The 14,725-nt window shown below is 40.4% G+C and overlaps 1 pseudogene; it reads right to left on the bottom strand.

Moving 5' to 3' along the window:
* Window positions 1–5,972: 5,972 nt before the first annotated feature.
* Window positions 5,973–6,388, bottom strand: LOC143963301 (large ribosomal subunit protein eL30 pseudogene; annotated as a pseudogene).
* Window positions 6,389–14,725: the final 8,337 nt, after the last annotated feature.

Genomic DNA, 14,725 nt, shown 5'->3' with positions numbered 1-14,725 from the left:
TTAGCTGGCTTTGACCTCCGAACGTCTCCGTTATGTTGGAGACAATGTGGACACAGAAGGCCGCTATTTCATATATTATGGGCATCCCCACTACTAGCAACTTTATTGTCGGAGGTATTTCAAAATATTAGCCAAATCACTGCAAGACAAGTTTGTGAAAACCTGGGATTAGCTCTATTGTCCCTGGGAATAGAAGAGATTCATCCTTTTCTGAGACATATAGTTCTTCTTAGCTCTAGACTGAAGTTAGTTAAAAGATGGAACAAAAATTGAGCTCCCAAGCATAGCAGGAGTTCTTAGAACCACAAATTTACATATATCATATGAAGTCATGTGTGCTTCCTCTTAAGGAACTTACACTGTAAAATATCCTTACTGGCGTCCATGGATTGATTGGTTTTAATCTAACAATACTATCTAACCATTAATGTAATGTATTTCTATTACTTCTAGACCATAAGCCATATCCAACTTATGTTTCTGTTTTCGTTGTTATAGGTTTGTATTTTTATTCATCCTAGCTGTTTATCCCCTCTAAACATATAAGTATGAGTTGTACCTATAACAATAAATACTGTAAGTAAGGGTGAACCTGCACAACAGCATATTGCTCACAGTGATGGAGGGATCCACTGGTCCAGGACGGCATGTGCAGCATGATCCCTGAGGGGCGTCCGCTGGACTGGACATAGTGGAGATTGCTTATGCCACGGGGGCCCCTCTCCCTTTCATAGGATTAGGGGTACTCTGGGCAACCGTTCAGCTATCATAAATATGTAATGGTTCACTATTATATTTTCTGATGGTAAATCCTTTTAAGTGAAGTTAATTATTGTTTATGTTTCACTATACAATACGTGAGTATACCTATTTTATCAAATACATATATTGTATTGTTATGTGGATGGCAACACACTTACTGATTTCATGCAACCCATTTTTTCTGTCTTGTTATGTATAAAATGTCTCAATCAAAATTATTGAATTGAAAATATGCAAGACATATTGCATGATCCTTTATGTCACATGGCATAACACATGACATAACACATGCTTTAACCACTTGATTACCAAGCTAGTTTTCAGTGCTGAGATAGTTTGACTGACAATTACTCTTTTTTTCTTTCTTTTTTTACTACAGTATATAAAGTATGATATGGGGAACAGTACAACCATTAAGAAAGGGTGCCCTGATAAAAAATGAACCAAAAAGTCCATCTCTAAAATATTGTGAAATGTAGCATTGCCTTTTTACAACAGAAGACATTTACATAATCTTTCCTCTAGCACAAACCCCAAAAACAAGGATTTCAGTCTCTGCTTATGGGTAGGTGGTCAGGCTCATGTAAATCATTCCTTTGTGTCCCATGTAGCCATCTTTCCATCCAGAACCACTGGTGTATAGCACATATATAGCAATTGGCCAATTCCCAGAGTCAATAATACCAACTGTCTCAGGCTTTTTAGCCCTTATAAATGCAAGATATGGCTGTATTGGCTCTATTGTGTAGGACTTGTGAGTCCAAGGGAACAATTATTAAACAACCATTAGGGTCATTGTGAAAGTAACTGAAAAGGCCACCTTTTTTCTTTGCAATACCATGTTGTAGCTTGAAGAAAAAAAAGTCCAACATTTTTGAAAAACGACTTCCCTTACTTTTTGTTATAAACCATATCAAATCAATGAAATGCAAAGCTCCAAATCTATTCCAGGTGGAGAGGCTAGAGATAAAGTATCGAGGGCACTGTCAATTATACATTTGAAGAATGGAGATCCCTTAAAGTGGTTCTATAAGCAGAAGATTTTTTACCTAATGATTTCAATCACAAAATGATAATGTAGTACTAAAATAGATTGAATAGCATGTGCAATGCCATAGTGCAATGCAAATATATGAAAATATTATGCGTCACCACAAATAAAAATAAAAAAAAAGATATCCAAATTTGAAGCCAAAAACTGTTAATTCATTGATTCTTCGATTATGAGAAAAATTACAGATGTGGACACCAAATGCCAACAAACTTCTTAATGATAAACCACACAGCACCTCAATGGGCGACAGGGGGAGGCTTACTAGAATCATATGACCCTCAACTAGCACTTGTGTATCAATCCAAGATATCCAACTTTCCTCAAAACCACATGTCAAATGATAGTACTGTTGTGTTGTAATAGATTGCTGTGCATGTACAGTGTACTCAGTTGGACATAGTATCATGAAAAAGACATGCTCTCCATAGTGTAATCCTGATTAAAATACAAATTGAATGCGGTAAATGCATTTACAATGAAAAGATGACAACCAGGCACTTCCTATCATATAAACTACTCATATTCCAGAATCCCAGATGGCTATGGCAGGAGTGCATATGTGTAGTGGTGTGTGTTCTGTCTCTGCCCTACTAGTTTCTTCAAAGATGACATCATCAGGAGCACGGGACACACGCTACCACTCTCTCCTTTTATACAGAACAACACAAGAAGGAAGACATCCTAATTAGAGTGGAGTAGAATTTCTATGCATTTAGGTAAACACCTTCTGTGTGCCGCTTCCCCCCAGCCCACATTTCTACTTGAGCCTGAGCACAAAAGCTGTATAGCTGTTCTCTCTCTTTCCTTACTGGCTCAGAGATTGTCTCCTGCTGCTATCAATCACACATGTCAATCACACATGTCAATGGACACACAGACCATGTATCAAGAAGTGTCTTGGGGGAGGAGCCAAGAGCGCCAGTGGGAGACTTAATCGGGGCTGCTCTGTGAAAAAATAACATGTTTGTTATTTATTTATTTATTTTTTACATTTTTACCTTTATGATTACTTTAAGATCATTCTATCACATTATGGATGTGGACCAAAAATGCTTAACCACTTGAGGACCGCCGTATTGCCATTGTACGTCAGCACAATGGCACAGGCAGGCATAATCACGTACATCTACGTGATTGCCTTCCAGCGGGTGGGGGGTCCCATCGGACCCCCTCCCGCTGGTTACGGCGGTCCGATTCGGTCCAGGAGCGCTCCGTGATGAGGGGATGGCCGTTCGTTTTCGGCCACCCCCTCTGGATCGCTCCTGGCCAATGAGAAGCTTCCTCCCCTGTGTATTGTTTACACAGGAAGGAGGAAGTGATGTCATTCTCCTCGGGGCGGTCTTTTTGACCGGACTACGAGGAGAAGAGTAAAAGTAAGTCTGCACGAACACTACACTGACATGTAGGTACACACAGGCACACAAACCCCCCCCGATCCCCCCCCCCCCGATCGCCCCCCGATCCCCCCCCGCCCCCCCTCCCCCCCCAGTCACAGTGTCACTGATTGCATTGATCATTTCTTTACTGATCAATGCATTCAGTGTCAGTTGTGACAGTAAAAACTGTCAGGACAGTTAGTGTTAGGTCCAGGGTAGCCCCCTATCACCCCCCAATAAAGATTTAACCCCCTGATTGCCCCTAGAGTTAACCCTTTCACCCCCTTTTGCCAGTGTCACTAAGCGATCATTTTTCTGATCGCTGCATGTGTCGCTAGTGTCGCTAGGTAGCTAGTTATTTTTTTAGGTTCACCGCCAGGTTTTTATATCGCTAGGTACCCCGATATACTACCCAATAATGTTTTTAACCCCCTGATTGCCGCTAGTTAACCCTTTCACCCCCTTTTGCCAGTGTCACTAAGCGATCGTTTTTCTGATCGCTGCATTAGTGTCGCTACAGTCGCTAGGTAGCTAGTTATTTTTTTAGGTTCACCGCCAGGTTTTTATAGCGCTAGGTACCCCGATATACTACCCAATAATGTTTTTAACCCCCTGATTGCCGCTAGTTAACCCTTTCACCCCCTTTTGCCAGTGTCACTAAGCGATCATTTTTCTGATCGCTGCATGTGTCGCTAGGTAGCTAGTTATTTTTTTAGGTTCACCGCCAGGTTTTTATATCGCTAGGTACCCCGATATACTACCCAATAATGTTTTTAACCCCCTGATTGCCGCTAGTTAACCCTTTCACCCCCTTTTGCCAGTGTCACTAAGCGATCGTTTTTCTGATCGCTGCATTAGTGTCGCTACAGTCGCTAGGTAGCTAGTTATTTTTTTAGGTTCACCGCCAGGTTTTTATAGCGCTAGGTACCCCGATATACTACCCAATAATGGTTTTAACCCCCTGATTTCCGCTAGTTAACCCTTTCACCCCCTTTTGCCAGTGTCACTAAGCGATAATTTTTCTGAACGCTGCATCAGTGTCGCTAGTGTCGCTAGGTAGCTAGTTAACTAGGCTCCCAAAAAGTCCCCCACATGTGGTATCCCCGTACTCGGGAGAAGCAGCAGAATTTATTTTGGGGTGTAATTTGACTTCTGCCCATAGCATGTGTGAGCAATATATCATTTAGTGACAACTTTGTGCAAAAAAAAAAAAGTTTGTAATATTCCCGCAACTTTTGGCAAAATATAAAATATTCCATGGACTCAACATGCCTCTCAGTAAATAGCTTGGGGTGTCTACTTTCCAAAATGGGGTCATTTGGGGGGGTTTTGTGCTATTTTGGCATTTTATGGCCTTCGAAACTGTGATAGGTAGTGAGGAGTTAAATCAAAAATTTGCACCCTTAGAAATCCTGAAGGTGGTGATTGGTTTTCGGGGTGCCGTGCGCGACTAGACTCCCAAAAAGTCCCACACATGTGGTATCCCCGTACTCGGGAGAAGCAGCAGAATGTATTTTGGGGTGTCATTTCACATATAACCATGGCATGTGTGAGCAATATATCATTTAGTGACAACTTTTTGTAAAAAAAATTTTTTTTTTTTTTTTTGTCATTATTCAATCCCTTAGGACAAAAAAAATAAATATTCAATGGGCTCAACATACCCATCAGCAATTTCCTTGGGGTGTCTACTTTCCAAAATGGGGTCATTTGGGGGGGATTTGTACTGCCCTGCCATTTTAGATCCTCAAGAAATGAGATCGGCAGTCATAAATTAAAAGCTGTGTAAATTCCAGAAAATGTACTCTAGTTTGTAGACGCTATAACTTTTGCGCAAACCAAAAAATATACGCTTATTGACATTTTTTTTACTAAAGACATGTGGCTGAATAAATTTTGCCCTCAATGTATGACTAAAATTTAGTTTATTCGATTTTTCTTATAACAAAAAGAAGAAAATATCTTTTTTTTTCTAAATTTTCGCTCTTTTTCCATTTATATCGCAAAAAAAAAAATCGCAGAGGCAATCAAATACCATCAAAAGAAAGCTCTATTTGTGGGAAGAAAAGGACGCAAATTTCGTTTGGGTGCAATATTGCATGACCGCGCAATTACCAGTTAAAGCAGCGCAGTGCGAAATTGCAAAAAGACCTCTGGTCCTTAAGGTGTTTATTGGTCCGGAGCTGAAGTGGTTAAAGCAGTTGTAAAGGCTTTTTTCCCTAAAATAATAAACATGATATATTTACTTGCACTGTGCAATGGTATTGCATAGAGTGACATGAACCTCCTCTTCTGTGTGTGTCCCCATAGCAAGCCACTTGCTATAGGGGAACAACTACTTTCAGTGGCATCACTATGATGGCTGTGGGGGGGGGGGGGGGGGGGCAGACCACAACTAGGTGACACCTATTTATTCCATTGCTCTAATTGTTCTATATAATGATTACTGAAATAGTTGAATTCCTCATTTACTACATTTAGCAAAGAAAAATGTCTATTTACATTAGAAATCATCATTACCGCTTCAGCCCCGGAAGATTTTACCCCCTTGCGGACCAGATTCTCCTACATATTTTTGGTAAAAAAATCACAATAAGCGTATATTGATTGGTTTGCGCAAAAGTTATAGTGTCTACAAAATAGGGGATTGTTTTATGGCATTTTTATTATAAATTTATTTTTTTACTAGTAATGGTGGCAATCTGTGATTTTTATCGGGACTGCGACATTATGGCAGACACATCGGACAATTATTTTTTTCTGGGAAATCACTAATTTATTAACAATTTGATGCAGAAATTCACTTCTCAATGGGCTGCTGTTCTGGCATGCTTCTAATGATATCGGAATCATCTGGATCAATAATAGCCAATGTGCATACTCTGTCGTATTTACCGCAGGCTGAACCCAGTTCAATATATTTGCCACTGTAGTGGTGGACTCCGTTCTTTGCCAACATTGCATAGTATTAAATCTCTGATTTTCTCAGAGCTGGGCAGTTGTTAACGAGAATGATGAGCTTGGCCTTGCCTTCGCGGATTCTTTTCAAAGTCTGCTTGTAACCCAGGACATATTTGCCACTTTTCATTACAAGCTGAAGCCTTGAGTTAATAGACTGCAGGGACTTTTTCGTCTTCTTGGCAGCCACCATGTTCGCATTGCAGATATGCCGGACCAGAGATGCAGCTTAAGATGGCCGGGGACCAAGAAAGCACATCGGACAATTTTGGCACATTTTTGGGACCATTGGCATTTTTACAGCGGTCAGTGCTATAAAAATGCATTGATTACTGTAAAAATGTCACTGGCAGTGAAGGGGTTAACCACTAGGGGGCGATAAAGGGGTTAATGTGTTCCCTATTGTGTGTTCTACCTGAAAGGGGGAGGGGACTGTGTAGTGGAGATCACAGATCTGTATAAACCACGATCTGTCTGTTCTCCCCACAGAGAACCGGGATCTGTGTGTTTACACACATAGATCCCGGTTCTCTGTGTGCCCCGAGCGATCGCGGGAGCCTGGCGGTGATCACGACCGCCAGGTCCCACATGCACACCTAGTGGCTAAATCTAGAAGTGACATAACATGATGGCGATTCACGCAGCCGAGCCATATGGCTGGAGGTCGGCAAGCGGTTAACAATGCCTATTATATTGTGGTTTAATAGTGGATCACATCATGCATCTATAGGAATTAATACGGCATTGCCAACAGACTTCAAATCGCAATTTTGGGGACTCTAATGCTGCGTACACATGATCGGAAATTCTAGTCGGAAAAAGCTCTGATGGTTTTCCCGACGGAATTCTGACAGAATTTGGCTCAACTGTCTTGCCTACATATGGTCACATTAAATTCCGATCATTTATAATGCGGTGACGTACAACACGTACGACGGGACTAGAAAAAGGAAGTTCAATAGCCAGTAGCCAATAGCTTCTGTCTCGTAGTTGAATCTGAGCATGCATGATTTTTGGCGTGTCGGAATTGCATACACACGATCGGAATTACCAATAGAAAGTTTTTCCGTCTGGAAAATTAAGAACATGCTATCAATTTTTGGCTGGCAGAAATTCGGACAGCTAAATTCCGATGGAGCATACACACGGTCGCATTTTCCGATGAAATGCTCTCATCGGTCTTTTTCTGGCCAGAATTCTGATCGTGTGTACACGGCCTTAGAGAGCATTTGAAACATTTGCAACCTCTATAGCATATTTGCAGATCTCAAAATTAAAGACCTAATAAATAAATGACCCTTGGATTAGTTGTCTGATCTCATAGTATAGTGGTAAACTGTGTATCTGTACATCAAAGAGATATCAAGGAAAACTGTGTTTTAACATTCAGCTGCCATTGACTTCAAGTTCTCTAATGTTTGCAGAGCCTGCCCTGAACTGAACCTAGGTATATTTAGCTCACCCCAGCAACCAGCAGCAAATCTTACCAAATCATGCTATACCAGTTGTAGAATAATGTTTAGCAGTCTGTTTGCAAGAAGTTTGGCATATTTTAATGTCAATATTTAAGAATAAGATAGTAAACATTGATAAAACATGTGTGTACAACTGTAATATTCATTGCTAAATCCATCAAGATCAGAAGATTTGTGAAGGGGAAGGTTTTTGAATACTGATGTAGTTCTTCTATGGTTTTTATAAAGGGGCACGTTGGCTAAATGTCACTTTAGGAAGCTTCAAATTTTGAAAATCTTCTGACATGAGGTTAGAATTCTTTGGGGATTTACTAGATTGTATAAAGAAGAATAGAATATATTGAATTGGTTAACTATATCAGTAGGATTAGATAATCTACCTTTGTCCTTGTCTAATAGATATTGAATGCTGGTCCTTTCCATTTTGCATTTAAATTGTCTTGCTAAGAAGGTGCTTGCCATATTGCCCTGTGAAGTTAAGCTTCAATATTTTAATCAAGAAATTATATTGGTCAACAAGGCACGTAACAGCTTATTGCGAAATACCCAGCTCCTTAATGCAACACATATTATACTGGTGCTTATTGTGCCATTTCAAATCACAAATCTTATCTGTTAGTTCAATTAATTTCATGATTATAGCTTTTTCTCATGAGCACCGATTTTAAACAATACTCCTCTAACATGTATGCTTTATGTGAGTTCCAAACCACAGTGCTGTCCAAGACAGAACAAATATTGTACTGAACGATGAACTTGAGCTTAGTTCCTTGTACTTTGAATTAGTAGGAAAGAATTCAGCATAAAAAATCATTTTGCTGTGGGGATTTGGGTCAGCAATTATCTCAATAGTGACTGATGGATGATCAGAATGTGGTTAATCTGATCTCTGCTTTAGAGACCAGTTTTAAAGAGTATGTATCCACAAAGAAACATATCAGGACTTGAATAAGAATGGTGTTTGTGTAAAAAATTTCTATAAACTTTTTCTGTGCTATGAAGGCATCTTCACTCATTATTAAAGTCCTCTGAGCTGAGTGAAAAGGAACAGGGTATTTGTGTGTCCTGTAGATCTACTAGTTGCAGCCAATAGCAATTCAAATACATCATTGTGGTTATTTCAGGAAATCTTTTTCTGTACTGGTGAATTTTATGCATTAGACCAGTTGCTCATTTATTTACTCTAGTGGCCCGAGCTTTGTTGAAGGAAGTGGATAGAAATTATGCATCCTCTACAATATGATATATTTCTCATTTGAATATTGTAGCTTTGGGTGAATTCTGTGTCCATAAAGTCCCCCCAAGCCCCAAAATCCAGTATAGCATAGTGAGGAATTCCACTGCCCTCAGTTGTAAGTTTAATATGGATGACGAAATGCAATAGTAGAGAATTAACTTTATTTTCTTCATGAATCAACGAAGAGATGGATTAATTGAGTTTTTTTGTTTAGGCACTATAATATCAGTCCCAGCAACTGTTCTTTTAACTTTTTTTAGGGCAATCAACTGTGTAATGCCCCGAGTCCCCACAATATAGAAAAATAAATATATCTTTTAATAGCATAAACCTGCATAGGTTTGGAAGTGTTAGAATCTAGATAAACTTTTGTATTCTTCTAAACAAACTGACTAGCAAGAAAACACATGCCACCATTACTTCCAAATGCACCCATTTTATAATTTCTGTAATGCCCCATACACACGGTCAGACATTCCGACCACAAAATCTGTCAGATTTTTTCTGACGGATTTTGGCCGAAACTAGTCTTGCATACACACGGTCGGACAAAGAAAATCCGATAGTTTGGAACGAGGTGACATTCGCAACGTACGACGGGACTACGTAGAGGCCAGTAGCCAATAGCTTTTGTCTCCAATTTTTTTCTGAGCATGCATGTCACTTTGTGCATCGGAATTCTCTACACACGATCGGAAAAAGTCAGATCATAGAGCAGGGTACCCCAAGGCAGAACAGGGATCCTCCTGGTGCGGCTTGAAAGGAGTCACACGTTTAGTACTCCCTGGGTCGGCCGAGAACAAAGGGAGGAAGCCAGGCACCGTGGCAGAGTTTCCAGAGCATGAATACAGGGTATATATAATATTTTAAATAAATCTAAAAGTTACTATTAGATTGTAAGTAGTATTATATTATATATCATGGTCAGACACCTCCGCCAAAGTATGTAGAGTAATATTAGTTGGAAAGGTAAATGTATATTTATAATTGAGGAGAAGAAACAATAAGTGAGGGGAAGGGAAGGGGAACACTGGTGAGTGGAAATGGCATGAGTGTGTAAGTTTATGGGGTGAAGAGGAGAAAAGGGGAAAGGGGAGTGATGGGTGCATGAAAAAGAAAAGCGAAAAAAAATTAAAAAAATGTGAAGGAGGGAGTGCAAGAGAAAGAGATGACAGAAGTGATTTGGAAGGAGAAGAGGGAGGGGGATAGGAAGAATGGATAGACAGAAGCAATGGGAATGAGAAGGACAGGTATAGGAAAGCAATGGATGATAACAGCAAACCACAAAAAGTAGTGAGGTGGAAATGGAAAAGACACACAGTAAAAACAGGGGTATAAAATATGAAGGTTTGAATGGAATAGAAGAATAATGCCGTGTACACATGATTGGAATTCCAGCCAGAAAAAGACAGATGAGAGCTTTTCATCGGAAAATGTGACCGTGTCATGTGTATGCTCCATCGGAATTTAGCTGTCCGAATTTTCGCCAGCCAAAAAGTGATAGCATGTTCTCAATTTTCCCAACGGGAAAACTTTCTATTGGAAATTCCGATCGTGTGTATACATTTCCGATATGCCAAAAATCACGCATGCACAGATTCAACTACGAGACAGAAGCTATTGGCTAATGGCTATTGAATTTCCTTTTTCTAGTCCCGACGTGTGTGATGTGTGTCACCGTGTTCTAAACTATCCGAATTTGGTGTGACCGTGTGTAGGCAAGACAGCTTGAGCGGAATTCTGTCGGGAAAGACATCAGAGCTTCTTCCAATGAGAATTCCGATCGTGTGTACGCAGCATAAGAAGAGAGTGATGGGTGGAGAGAAGAGAGAGGTACAGACAAGCATACAGTAAATGTGTAAATGAGTGAAGTGAAAAGTGAAGGATGAACATAGAGTTGCTGAAAGTAAGAAATAGGTGAGGTGGAGGATAATACTGTGAGAGATTGTGTGCTAAGGGGGGACACAAATCAAAAGTGAAGGGGTATAAAGGTCTGAATAATGAGGGAATATGTGTGAGTGAGTGGAAATACTAATAAAAAGATGAAAAGTGAACAAAGGGCACAGGAATAATGAGGAAAAGAAATAGTAATAGCGGAGAGAGCAAAGTGGAGGATAATAGAGTAAAGATGTGTGTGTGCGGAAAAGAAACAAGAATCAAAAATAAAAAGATAACAATACCTGAATAATGAAGAGAAGCAATAGAGATCACAGTTGGAAAAATATAAATGTGTATCATGTGTGGAGGATAACCCCAAAAAGATCTGGACCAATTCATGAGAGTAACCGATTGAAGTATTGCATAATTCAATACTATAACAATTTGAAATAATTGGACCATAAAGAGGTTTTGCAAATGTACTTACTTATGTGGAGAAGATATGGATAGATGTCTGACCATCATAGATCAGGATAGTCATATCCTGACCAGACCACATCCTGAGATATAAATAGTATGTAACCCTGATCATATGCTCAATAATGGAAAACCGCCACAGTTGAAAGGAGGGCTCCTCCCACCTACCTGACCAGCCGGGGGAGACCGATGGCCACCTCCAGCATGCCATGTGTGGCCCCCCCCAGCATTCACAAAGGACAGAAATCCCCGACCGCTGTTGCCACTTCCGCCGGAGAGATGTGGTATCATGACGCAGCATGCACCCGCATGGCCACCGCACATGCGTGCATCATGAGACGCCCAGAGGTGATTAGGAACACTGCCAGAAAGGTGGAATCTGGAGTGCGCCATCAGAGGAGGCGCACCACCAGTTCAAACAGAGGGAGCAAGCTGGTTCTAACTCCCCCCTGTTTGCCGGGAAGACAGGGACAATGTCCACCCCATGGACCCAATAACCACCAACCCGCAGCAGCCTGACAGACAACCAACCAAAAATGATAAATAATATAATTGGTCAAATATAATTTTATATACTATATATAACGATATAAAATATAGACCAACCATTGTACGATCTGAAGTGCATTAATCCCAAGGTGCCATATGTATTTTAATGCCAATAGCAGGTGTATACATATAAATGTACAGATACAATTTCATAAATACAGTACATTTAACCGCTAGCCGACCAGCCGATGCAGTTGTACTGCAGCAGCATGGCTCGGCTGTGCGAATCGCAGTTATGCTACGTCTGTAGCATAAACGGGCACTAGGGGGTGCTTGCACACCCCCCTCGCCAGGAGATTGATAACAAACAATACCTTATTTTAAGTAAATGCAATAGGTTGCATTTGGAAATATATGCAATGTTGCTTAAAGAAACCTCTGTAATGACAGCTCCATTGAATGCTGTAGGAGCATACTCGTGTTAGCATCATCTTGGGAAGGTAAGTTCAGCAATTGTCTCTGCAAAGCATGAATTTCCCCTTGTTGTCCTTTCACCACACTTTCCAGTTTTGAAAAATGTTGAGGGCATGTGACCTGGTATGGTTCAGAGGGTGGTGCCACATGCTTGTTTTCCCATTTCCTGGACACCCAAGCTGTATACTTAGGAGAGGATCAGGCATGAATTTTGGGGAGAGCACCGCAGACCTTTTTTGGTCATGACCCTTGGACATAAGCCACCCGAACAGTCAGCTTCTGTTGGACTGACTCCAGTACAAATCGGCCGATGCTGACATTCGGCCTGTGTTCTAGACTTTAGGCAATTTTTTTCTATTGAGAATGTTAAATCTCATAGTTGAATATTCTTGCAGCTATTTTTCTCTTAGAATCAAATATTAGTGAATGTTGCATTTGGCTGGCGAATTTTGATTTAATTTGTTCAAAATCAGTGGTTCATTAAAGTCAGAGGGTCAACATTTGTGCCAGGCAGCCTAAAATTATTTTATAAAAAGTGCAGTGTAAGCAAATTTGCATTTACCGTGATTTGAATAGAGCAAGCAGTCCTTTTTAGACCTTGATGAGGGTTTGGTATAGATAACAAGGGGAAATCCATGCAAAAATAAAACAAATGAAAAAAGTAAAGGACACAAACAAAAGTGCTTTTGATTGATGCTCACTGGTAATGCTAAATCAAGGTTAATGAGCTCAGCTGGATGGACTGATATATGATTTAATATAAATAGTTCATGACATAAGACATGTACAGTATCCACAGGGTCCATTAAAAAAAGGTTTATTGAGCACCTTGATATCTAAATTGAGTCATCTGTTTACCCAGTGATTCTTGTGGCGCCTAAGGTGGGTATGCTATTACTGTCATCTTTACTGTCACAGTTAGCTTTTTACCACAGCATCCTTTATTTTACAGAGCCATTTAATTTGTCCTTCTGTGCTCAATAATAGACCTTTTTTAATGGACCCTGTGGATACTTGACTTATGTCATGAACTATTTATATAGAAACATACTGTATATCATCCAGCTGAGCTCATTAACCGTGCTTTAGCACTACCTAGTGACCATCTACCAACAGTGCTCTTGTATGTTTTTCCTCTGATCACTCCTCAACTCCTGGAAGTTTTTGTGTAAGCAGCGGGGTCAAGTGGCTGGATTTGAATTCAATCATTTTTATTTTTTTTTCATATTGTCTGGATGTTTGCAATTTGCTAAAAAAGAAAAAGGTGTGCATTAGGACATGCCCCATTGGGCATTTCCGACCTTCTAATGCCTTTTGTTTGGCAATCCCTTGTCAATTAGCCATTGCTGATTTTTAAGATTTAGTTCTCATCGATTTCAGTTGAGTTCAGTTTTGGTATCCGAACTTCAATAGAGTTCAACAAACCAACCCTGAACCAAACCCAGATATTCAGCTCATAGCTCAGAGTCCATTTACTTTACCTTTATGGCCCCATACTGATCATGGATTACCATACTCTACCTAAGATTGAATCCATGCTCAACCGCCTACCTACTGAATCATGACCCTTAATATCTTGTCCATAAGTGCGAGAGACCTCAACAGTCCATACAAATGATCTACATTACTGAAAGAATACCTCACTCTTCAGGGTGATGTTCTCCTTGTTCAGGAGACCCTCTTTACTGCAACAGAATTTCCTCAGTTCTAGCCGAAACAATGTGATCATGTCTTCCCTGCCTCTAGAGAGAAGAAGAAAAATGTTATCTTGATGGCATTTCGCAATACCTTACAGTTTCAACTAAATTTGTTGTCGGAAATTCCGATCGTGTGTGCACAATTCCGATGCATGAAGTTCCAATCATGCTTGGAATCAAGTAGAAGAGCCACACTGGCTAATGAACTTCCTTTTTCTTGGCTTGTCGTATGTGTTGTACGTCACTGCTTTCTTGACGTTCGCAATTTCCGACCAACTTTGTCTAAGATTGTCCTGTATTTGTCTCCATCCATTTTCCAATCAACTCTGACCAGCTTCCCTGTCCCTGCTGAAGAAAAGCATCCCACAACATGATGTTGAAACCACCATGTTCCACAGTGGGGGTGGTGTGTTCAGGGTAATGTGCAGTGTTAGTTTTCCGACACACATAGCGTTTTGCTTTTAGTTCAAAAAGTTCAATTTTGGTCTCATCTGACCAAAGCACCTCCTTCCACATATTTGCTGTGTCCCCCACATGGCTTCTCACAACTGAAAATGGGACTTCTTATAGCTTTCTTTCAACAAGGTTTTTTTCTTTCCACTCTTCCATAAAGGCCAGATTTGTGGAATGCATAACTAATAGTAGTCCTGTAGACAGATTCTCCCACCTGAGCTGTGAATCTCTGCAGCTCCTCCAGAGTTACTATAAGCCTCTGCGCAAATCGCCATAGCTGTACATCAGCTGCACACTGCAGGAGTGTGCCCGTGGCTTAGGCAGACATGATTTCAGAGGCAGAATGGGGAACTGCCTTTGTAAACAAGGCGATTCCCCATTCTGACAGGCAAAAT

This window comes from Lithobates pipiens, unplaced genomic scaffold, assembly GCF_037356315.1.
Source record: "Lithobates pipiens isolate NorthernLeopardFrog02 unplaced genomic scaffold, aLitPip1_a1.2 Scaffold_8, whole genome shotgun sequence".
NCBI classification, from domain to species: domain Eukaryota; kingdom Metazoa; phylum Chordata; class Amphibia; order Anura; family Ranidae; genus Lithobates; species Lithobates pipiens.
Note: the sequence above shows the minus strand (reverse complement) of the source record. Positions and strands in the feature narration are given on the sequence as shown.